We start from the raw sequence: 11,207 nt of genomic DNA, 5'->3' as shown, positions 1-11,207 counted from the left end.
AAAAACAGACTCTAGCTTTATCCTAAGCAATTGTATCTGTGCAATCACCAACTGAAGATGCACTCGGTTTGCAGAGCAATGCCAGAAACCAAGAGTTAGTTACCAAACACTGGAAGGAGGCAGGGATCCCCTGTCATCAAAGACAACTGTCATGTGGGCAGTGAATAAACATCCAGAAAATAAGCAAACGTCTCGGAGCCCCACGGGTTCAAACAGAATGGGGTTTTGTTGGCTTTATTTTTTTGGTGGGAATGGAATTTGAACTCAGGGCTTCACACTTGGGCACTCTACCGCTTGAGCCATACCTCTTGTGCATTTTGCTCTGGTTATTTTTGGAGATGGGGATCTCCTGAACTATTTTCCTGGGCTGGCCTCAAACTGGAATCCTCCCGATCTCAGCCTCCCCAGTAGTTAGGATCACGGGCATCAGCCACAGTGCCCACCGTGGGAAGGAGGAGCATTGCTGTGTGTTTCTGGCAGCAGCAGTCTGGGCTGCTTTTTTGTTATCACGAGTGCGTATTGCTAGGATACATATAATATATAAAATTTTCCTCCTTATTATGCGTTCAAATCCTGTCCTGCGCCTCGCAGGGCCCCGCGGTTCAGAGGAGCAGGAGCGCCACCGGCCTCTCTGCTGCCCCCTGGCGGCCGCGGCGCTCCGCAGAGCCCGCCGCCCCCGGGACGCCCGCGCGGGCTCCGCGGTCCTGGGCTGCGTTCGTGTCCTGTAGCCCCAGGGACGTGAAATGGGGAGAGGGGTCGGATCCAGCCCGGGCCTCCAGCCCTAGATGAGCCGCGCCTCTCTGAGCCTCAGTTTCCCCATTTGTTAAAGGGGAGATGGTCCTGATGGTCCCTGAGACCAGCTTCCTCAGAAAGGAGAGGAAAACGGCTCACGCGATACTCACATGGTTCAAAACTAAACACGGGTGGGGACCACCCCACGGGGACCGCCCCTCCCCGAGCGGCCCCATCCCTCCAGCCCGCCGCCCCGCCCGCCCGCCTGCCCGATCCCCATCTCCCGCTCTGCCCTGGCGCCCTCTGGTGGAGGGCTGGGGGATGGCAGGAGGCCACGCGAAGTCCCCTCCCTGGTCTAGGCTCCTATGGCAGTGGCTAAGAGCTGTCCTCTTGGGCAAGGAGATGCACTGGCTGCTTCTCTCCCTCTTCCCCTCACTCCTCCCCCTCCCCCTCCCCTCACTCTGCACCCCAGAACTGTAGACCCTACAAAGCCTCAGGACCTAAGCTTTGCCTTGGTGCTGTTTTCTGGGGGGGCTGAGCTAAGCTAGCTGCTCATAAAACAGCATTATTAAAATTCTTGACTTACAGGATCCAGTGACTTTGCTACACAGAAAGCATCCAGGTTGGTGTGGCCAGGTATAGTTCTGCAAACCTGTAGTCCCAGGTGTTTGAGAGGCTGAAGTGGGAGGCTTGAGTCCAGGACTTCAGCCCAGCCTGGGCAACATAGACAGACCCCCCATCTCAAAATAATAAAAAATAGACCAGGTGCAGTGGCTCAAGTGTTTAATTCTAGCTACTGGGGAGGTGCAGATTCTTGGCCAGCCCAGACAAGAAGTTCAGAGACCCCATCTCAACTAATGGCTGGATACAGTGGTAAGGTCCCAGCTTTGAAGAGCACAGACTGGAGGATGGAGGTCCCGGCCTGGATAGGGCCTAAAGCAAGATCCTATCTCGAAAATATCCAACTCAAAAAGGGCTGGGGAGGCGTGGCTCAAGTGGTAGAGGACCTTTTTAGCAAGTGCAAGGTCCTGAGTTCAAACCCCAGTACCGCCACAAATGTGAAGTTAGTTCTTGGTGTCTTGAGCACCCTGGGGTGCAGGAAAGCTCTGACTCCAACTCCTCAAGAGCAGCCTGGTGGTTTGGAGAACTCTGTAGGACTTTTCAGTGACAGAGCCTTGGGACTGGGTGCTTCTTCCTGGGCTGGCTGCCCCTGAAGTTGGGGGAGTGTCCCAAGGCTGGGGAAGGGTCACCAACGGAATCAGCAGATCTAGGATCCAGCCTGAGTGACCCTGTGAGAGGCCCCATGTCTCAGAAACTCAGTTTCCTCCTGGTCAAGAGGCTGTAATGATCAAATGGAAACCGGGTGAGCACTTAACCCCATTGGGGTGGGAGGGTTTCAGACCTGGAAAGACTTACAGACAATTCTTCCAGTCTCCTGCCTTCATCTTACAGACGAGGCACAGGGACAGGAAGAAACTTGCCAGGGTGAGGGAAAGGGCTTGTGGAGGACAGGGTCAGGCGATGCATGGGAGAGGGACATACAAGTCTGAGCCAAGCTGGCCTGGACAGACCTCCCTCCACTGCAGACCTCAGCACCCCGTAATGGGGAGTCTGCCCTAAGTCTGGGGACCTCTTCAGTCCCTGCCAAGGCTGGCAGATGTGGCTGGGAATGGTGGCCAAAGCCCAAAAGTCTTGGCAAGTGGCCATGGGAGTCAGGGGCCAGGGCACAGCAGGCACACCTGGGGGCTGAGCACTCAAGCATGGGGAATTTGCTTCCCTGCTTAGCCCGGTGACCTAGTTAGTGACAATCTTAGACCAGGCTGTGGGGGGAGTTCGGGGGACAATGCCTTCAGTGCAGCCCGGCTGGGGTCCTCTCAGATTCTAGCTGACCCTTGCTTCTCAGGACCCCTGACCATGTCCAGAGAGGGAGAAAGGAAGTACTCAGGTAAGTTCACCCCAGGTGCATCAGGCTGCTTCCTGGAGATGGAGGTCACCTCAGGTCCTGTGTGCCAGAGCCATGCTGGACGTTGACAGTCGAGGCCTGGTGTGCATCTCTGACGGTCTTGCCAGGAGGCCTTTTAGTACAACCGATGGGGACCCTCCAAGGCAGGTGCAGGACCTCTGACCCAGGCCTCCCTGCCCAGGGCCAAGGCCTTCTGCTCTGTGGGGCGTAGATCAGAGCGCTCTGCAGACAGCAACAGATGAGTGTGTGCTGGTGGCATTGACCCAGGCCCAGTCCGGAGCCTTCCGTGCTCTCTGGGAGCCCAGTGGGACTCACAGTACAAGGACACAGCTGAACAGGTTGGCACTCTTTCCTGTCGTGTCATGCCGAGACTCTAAACGGTCATTTCTTTCTCTTCCCAAGCAGGACTGTGGTCACCCCACTAGACCACTCTCGCCTGGACTCTGTGGGGGTCTTTCTGAAGCAAAATCCAGACAGACTTTGCCCCCTCCCTAAGAAGGCAGAACAAAACCCTGTGTGGAGAAGAAGCCACCCATCCTAACTGGGTGGGGACAGGTGGGGTCAGCCTTTCCTGAGGACTCATCTCATCCCCTGTGACCTTTTCAGCACCACTTGTGCGGAAGGCTCGCCCTGCAGGGCTGTGGAAGATGACACAATGGGCGGAGGGTTGTGGGGAGCCCTCCATCTTTGGGGTGTGGGCCCAGGCAGAGAGGGTAGAGGCCCTGCTGCCTCCTCTCACTCCAGCTTCCCAAGTCTGCCTCCTCCGAGAAGTCTTTCCAGACACCCCTACAGTCTCTGACCCTCTCACGTAGTCCATGGAGACGTCTCCTGCCACTGTCAGCCAAATTGACCCTTCTGTTCAGCCGGGGACCGAGGGAGCCTGGTTTTCCTGCTGTCTGCACGGTCTGGTCCCACTCAATTGCAGCAGTGTGAATGGTTGTGACCATCTCTCCATCCTTCCATCCCTCCAGCACAAATTAAAGTGCACCTATGTTATACAGTGACCCTTTGTGACTCAGGGTCCACTTGTGATTGGTTACAACTTGGCTTGGAAGTGACCCTCTGACATGAACAGTAGAAACAGTACTGTCTTAAAATTAAGCTTTTATTATATACAAGGCTCTCTGTCAGCATTTTATGCACATTCGCTCATTAAGTCATCAACCAACCTTCTGAGCCTCACACCATCTACAAAGCACCATCACTACTGTGAGGCAGAGGAACACAGTAAGCACACAGAAGTTGACTTGCCTGCATTTGGTCACACAGGCAGCAGGCTTTGCACCCAAGCAGTATCGCCAGTTGTATGTGGGACTGGAGAGAGGACAGCCCTGTCACCTGGGGGTAAGGAATAGCTTCCTGGTGAAAGCAACTTTCCAGGGGGACCTTGGAGACACTGGGTTTGGAGCCATGAGAATTCTAAGAACCAGGTAGGAGAGTGTGAGGCATAGAGAGTGACCATGGAGAAAGCACGGAGGCCGGCAGAGGGTGGTGTGACATGGACCCACCAGAAAGACGTGCAAGTTCATATGCTTGAAGACCTTGACCAGGCTACAGTCTTGGGGCTGTGGTAGGCAGAACTATGACTCTCAAAGACGGCCATGGTCACGGGCTGGTGGAGCAGCTCAAGTGGCAGAGCACCCACCTAACAAGAGTAAGGCCCTGAGTTCAAACCTCAGTGCCTAATGCTCAAAATGTGTGACCCTATAAGCTTACAAGCAGTAAGAGTTGCATGGGAAACTGGGTTTTTGTTTTGTGTTTTTGGTGGCACTGGGGTTTGAACTCAGGGCCTCATGCTTGCTAGCCAGGTGCTCTACCCATTGGGTCACTTTACCAGCCCTTTTTTTGGTGATGGATTTTTTCAAGGTAGGGTCTTATGAACTATTTGCTCCGGGCTGGCTTTGAACCATGATCCTCCTGAGTAGCTAGGATTACCGGTGTGAGCCTGGCTGGAATCGAGGTTTTTTAAGCTTGGAGATGTATCCTTTATCGTCCAGAATGGAACCAACATAATCACGAGCGACCCTCCAAGACGGAGGCAGGAGCGGGAGGAGGTGACAGCAGGCTCAGTCAGATCTGAGATGCTAATACTGCTGACTTTGGAGGAAGGGGCCACAAGCCAAGGAATGCAGGTGGCTTCTAGGAGCTGGGAGAGGCGAGGAGATGGGTTATAATGCCCTCCCAAGGGGCACGGCCTGTGGACACTTTGTGACCCAGTGAGACTCACTTCGGTCTCTGACCTCCAGAACTGGGTGCAGTCAGTAGGTGTGGTCGTAGGTTCTCTCTTTTGTAGTGCTCTTTTGTTACAGCACCACAGGAAACTCATACAGGGCTCTTGTCTGCACCCCACATGGGCACTTGGTGGCTACAAGTGACACTCCAATTGGCATTTATTTTGGTGGCACTGGGGTTTGAACTCAGAACCTCCTACTGGCTAGGCAGGTGCTTTACCACTTGAGCCATGCCCGATCCTTTTTGCTTTAGTTATTTTTTGCATAGGATCTTGCATTTTTGCCCAGGGTTGGCCTCAGACTGAGGTCCTCATACTATGCCTCCCAAGTAGCTGGAATTACAGTCATATGTGATCACACTTGACTTACTTGTTTAGATGGGGTCTGGCACCATGCTAGGCCACAGGGAGATGCAGCCCCTGCACTGGGAGAAGCACAGTGTCATTGTGGGCACTCCAACTGCCATCTTGGACTAGAGGTGGGTGGAAGCACCTGGCAGCCTGACCAGACCCCATGCCCAACTGGCAGCTTCAGGCCTTTGTTTAGTTGAAAGCAGGCTCGTCTGAAGGCCTCGGAGGGAAGCTCTTTTGCATGGTCGTGTCAGGGATGACTGACAGTCACTCACTGTAGCACATTTGCACTATGGTGGCCCTCTGCCCTCTCCCAGCAGGGCAAGAAGGGATGGGGCCACTGGGGGTTTCCCAAAAGAGCAAATAGGGGTCTTCTCTGGTGGGAGGTGTCAGGGAGATAAAAGAGGACCACCGAAGCAATACCGCACCCACCCAGCCGAGAGAAGCCGAACAGGCACGCACCCAAAGACATTCGCCAGCATATTCGTGGCAATGCCACAATCACTCCGCACCAGAACAGAATGGAAGGCTAACGGGAGATATGCTCCAGTGACGGGACCCTAAACAGCAATGAGAATGAATGGATTATTGTTAACCCTGGAGACGTGGACCATTCTTTCCTTCTTGATGCTGAGCAAATGAAGCCAGCCACAAAAGCACACCTGTCACACAGCTCCACACAGTGTTCACAAAGAGACAAAACGAATGTGTATGCAGAAGTCAGGACAGGGGTCAGGTGCCGTGGCTCACGCCTGTAATCCCTGCTACTCAGGAGGCAGAGATCAGGAGGATCACGGTTCGAAGCCAGCCCGGGCAAATAGTTCGTGAGACCCTGTCTTGAAGAAACCCTTCAAAAAAGGGCTGGTGGAGTGGCTCAAAGTGTAGGCTCTGAGTTCGAGCCCTTCTGGGTTGGGGTTAAGTAGGACTGTTCCTTCTGTGAAAATAATTCATTGCACTGTACACTTCTGCATTTTCTGTGTGCATGCTATGTTATAATAAGCTTATTTTAAAAAAATTATTGACTCTTGGGGTGCTAGGGATCAAACCCAGGGTTTGCACATGCTAGGCAGTTGCTCTACCACCGAGCTACATTACCAGCCTGAAAAAAATAGTAATGGATAGGCTTTGTGGTACTTTCGTAGCCTTACTCTACCTGGGCTAAGAATGCTAGTGACACTGGCCAGCTCTGCTCTGATTGGGTCTTAGTTTCCTCCACACAAACACTAGAAGGGTGTGTAAACTGATTTATTCATTGCGGTTCTGGGGTTTGAACTCAGGGCCTTCACCTTGAGCCACTCCACCAGCCCTATTTTTGTGAAGGGTTTTTCCAGATAGGGTCTCGAAAACTTATTTGCCCTGGCTGGCTTTGAACCGCGATCCTCCTGAGTAGCTGGGATTACAGGCGGGAGCCACTGGCACCTGGCAAGGAGGTGTAAATTGTGAACCGAAGTTGTCTGAAGAAGCTGGATCTGGATTAAAGTTACTGCGAGCAGGTGGGCCTCGGCCGACAGGAATGCTACGGCTGAAGAGGCGGAATGTGGGTTGCAAGCCGGTTATCCTGGGCTCTCCAGCAGCCTTAACGTTGGTGTCTGGCCTGTCTCATGACCATTAGGTACAAGAGCACAGCTGTGTCCTCCAGCCCCAAAGCTACGCGTGCCACCACATCGGAAGGCAGATCTCCTCACCAGCTGTAGCCGCCTAGCCGGTTGCCACCAACAGAACTGCTGGGACATAGGACTTTCTCGTGTTCCGTGACTGACAGCTCATAACGTCTTTCAGGGTGGAATATGTCATTCACAGTCACTTAAATCCCTGTTCCTCAACTCATTCTTATTTGGCTCAGAATAAACTACTTTCTTCTTTCTCTTAAAGTGGAATCATTAGTTGCTGTTGACAATATCGATTTTATGATTTTTGCAGAAGCTCAGTAGAATGCTGGAACTGTAGCTAATCTTAGAAAGAGAGAGAGAGACTGAGAGACAGAGAGAGAAGGAGGAAGGAAGGAAAAAAGGAAGGACTTCCTCTCACCTCACCAGCTCTCTGCCAAGTACAGTGGTACACGCCTATAATCCCAGCTACTCGGAGGCAGAGATAGGGAGGATCAAAGCTGAAGGCCATCCCAGGCAAAAGTTAGCAAGACCCAATTTAACCAATAAGTCAGGTGTGGGGCATCTGGCTGTGCCCAGCTATATGTGAGGCATAGGTGGGAAGACTATGGTTTAATGTGGCCCTGGCAAAAACATGAGGCCCTTCCTGAACCCTAACTAACCAAAAAAGGACTGGGGGCGCGGTTTGAGTGGCAGTGCGCAGGAGGCCCTGAATTCAAAGCCCAGTACCAGAATCCCTGGGACCACTGGTTCCCTTATTGACTCAGTCTCTCCTCCTTCCTTCCTGGTTAAAAAAGAGGGGAGGGGCCAGGTGCCAGTGGCTCACGCCTGTAATCCCTGCTACTGAGGAGGCAGAGATCAGGAAGACCGAGGTTCAGACCAGCCCGGGCAAATAGTTCTCATGACCCTATCTGGAAAAATCCTTCACAAAAATAGGGCTGGTGGAGTGGCTCAAGATGAAAGCTGAGTTCAAACCCCAGAACTGCAAAAGAAAAAGGGGAGGTGGCGAGGAGCATGGCTCAAGTGGTAGAGTGCCTGCCTGGCAACTCAAGGTCCTGAGTTCAAACCCCATAACCTTCCCCCATAAAAGCCTCAGGTCAAGGGAAGGGGTGGGGGCAGGGGGGAGAAATGAACCAAGCCTTGTATGCACATATGAATAATAAAAGAAAAATGAAAAAAAAAATAAATAAAAACACAGAAACATGAAAAAAAAAAAAGCCTCAGGTCACTGTCTTAATTTGCATTTTTGATTTATAGTGAGGCTGAAGTTCTAAAATACGGTTACCAGACTTTTATTCCTTCGTCCAGAGCCTGCGGCTTCTCAGGCCGTTCCACAAACCACGCATCAGCTCAGCAGGAGGGAGAGACACGTGTCAACCACGGGGACAGAGGCCACACGGCTCTCAGACTTCCTCTCCCTTCACCAGTTCTCTCTTTTCCCTCCTTGCTTCTCATTCCTTTTTTTCTTTATTCATTTATTCATATGTGCATATATTGTTTGAGCCATTTCTCCCCCCTGCCCCCCAACTCTGCTCCCTCCCTGTCCTCACCCCCACCCCCTCACTTCCAGGCAGAACCTGTTCTGCCCTTTCCTCCAATTTTGTTGAAGAGAAGACATAACCAATATTAAGAAAGACACAGCGTTTTTGCTAGTTGACATAAGGACAGCTATACAGAGAGATTCCTAGCATTGCTTCCATGCACAAGTGTGTTACAGCCTGAATTGATTCATCTCTACCTGACCTCTTCACTACTTCCCGGTCACCTTCCCATAGTGGCCCCTGTCATTTTAAGGTTTCTGTATTAGCTCCTCTGCAGTGGGGACATCAAACACTTTCAAGTTTTGGGTTTCCTACCTTTCCCTATTCCTCCTGTGTGTGTTCTCCCCTTAGCGTGTGACCCAAGTCCAATCCCCTTGTTGTGTTTGCCCTAGATCTAATGTCCACATATGAGGGAGAACATATGATTTTTGGTCTTCTGAACCTGGCTAACCTCACTCAGAATGAAGTTCTCCAGTTCCATCCATTTACTTGTGAACGATAGTATTTCATTCTTCTTCATGACTGAGTAGTATTCCATTATGTATAGATACCACATTTTCTTAATCCATTTGTCAGTGCTGGGGCATCTTGGCTGTTTCCATAACTTGGCTATTGTGAATAGTGCCGCAATAAACATGGGTGTGCAGGTGCCTCTTGAGTGACCTGTGCTGCATTCCTTTGGGTATATCCCCAGGAGTGGGATTGCTGGATCAAATGGCAGATCTGTGTTTAGATTTTAAGACTTGTCATTCTTCCCTCACAGCACAGCCAGTTCCTTTTCGGTGTCATGCCAGGCAATTTGCCATAGGCTCCTAAGGCCTTGCCTGAGAATCTCCAATTCCCCTCTGCTTGTCAATGCATTTTCCAAAGAACACTTTAAAGCGGGGTACCTAGACGCTTTTTTAAGTGTTCTTCGCATAACAGGACCGCGTCCCAGTGGAACTGCAGTGTCACCCTGCTTCTGCACAACTTGTCTCCTGGCCTCCTGGAACACACACAGCACTGCACCATTCTAGCAATCGGAGCTGACTGGGGCCTGATGAGCTGGGTTTGGCGGCACTGGGGTTTGAACTCGGAACCTCACGCTTGCTGGGCAGGTGCTCAACCACTGAGCCACGCGGTCGGATGCAAGCTGGATTTGGATCGGGGGAAATGTGTGCAGTGGGGAAGGATCTGGATTCATGCTTCTCAGGAGTCCAGAACACCCCAGGCCTCAGCAGCGGGAAGGTCGGAGAGGGGACCGATGTGTCCAGGGGCCAGGACAACTCCCCCCAGCTTGCCACGCTGCATGCTTAACGACCCTCACTGCTGGGGAAAGATACACACATGCACACGTGCACACACACATACATGTGTGCACACACACACACTCATAACACACACATATACACACATAACACATGCATTCATACACACGCACACATACATGCACACAATCACATGCATGCGTGCATATACACACGCATGCATTGCACGCGCACACACACGCATACATGCATGCGTGCATATACACATACACACATGCATATACACACAAATATGCATGCATTCACATGCACACACACGCACACAACATCTAGAACGCAGACCGTCAAGATGTCCGTCCTCTGGAGAAGGGCGTGATTTCCCAGCCTTCCATCCTACTTGGCATTTCGTATTTGCAAACGTGCTTCTGTGCACAGGCTCACAGACAGCTCTTTGTGTGAATAACAACGGCCCCATTTACTGGGCCAAGCACCGCCTAATGGCTTTTGAGTGCACAACATTCATCGTGTATTCCTCATGACCCTATAAACTAAGTACTCTTCTTCAGAAGCAGCTGAGCAGAAAGGGGACATAATTTGCCCAAGGTCACATGGTTAGGCAGTACCAGAGTCAATATCCCACCCAAGGTACTGACCCAAGTTTATTTTCTGGAAGACAATTAAAAGCCAGGGAGACAGTAGAAGAGCGTGTGGCCCCAGCTCAGCTGCTGACGGTACAAGCCTGGGCAGCTCATCTTAAACGTGCTCCCTTCACGAGGGTTCCCCATCTTGACAAAGGGAATTGTTCAGGGCTATGTACATCCACACCTAGCAAATGGAACACGAGAACCACGTGTAAGACAGGTCCACTGTACCTCAATAAAACTGCTTAGAAAAGCACACAGCAGACCTGGCGGAGTGGCTCAAGTGGTAAAATGCCCCTAGCAAGTGTGAGGTTCTGAGTTCAAACCCCACTGCCACACCCACAAAAAAGATAGAAATTATATAATGGAATAAAATATTTGTAATAGTTCTACAGAGACTCTCCTTTACCCTCTGGGTACACTGTCCAAGCCTGATATATAAAACTCACGATCATTTTTTATCAAGGATTGCTTTGAGAATTGAGATTTTTGCTATGCCTCAGAAGAACAAAATGTCCCCAAATTAAAAGAGCCACGATGACTCAAGAAACACTTCATGATCTGGCAGTTCTGAAATAGAACACGAAGTGTGCAAAGATGCTGCTTATAGAATCACAGTGATTTTGCTAAAATAAAAGAAAGATCAATTTTATGGAAGAAATTCATAATTTCCTGTTTAAAGCCCTTTAGAAGCTTCTTTCAGTCATAAGGGTAAGCCCAAGGAGGACCCCAAGGTCCACACCACTGCTTCAACTCTGTGCTGGAAACCATGGTTCCTTTCTGGTCCTCTGAAGAGGCCAAGGTCTTTGCTGTGGGCCTTCACATGTGCAGTTGCCCAGGCCTGGACTCTCCTTTCCAGACTCCTTAGCTCCTAGGACTCACTCATCACGACCAC

This window comes from Castor canadensis, chromosome 19 (genome assembly GCF_047511655.1).
Source record: "Castor canadensis chromosome 19, mCasCan1.hap1v2, whole genome shotgun sequence".
Taxonomy (NCBI): Eukaryota; Metazoa; Chordata; class Mammalia; order Rodentia; family Castoridae; genus Castor; species Castor canadensis.
This window is presented reverse-complemented; position numbering follows the sequence as displayed.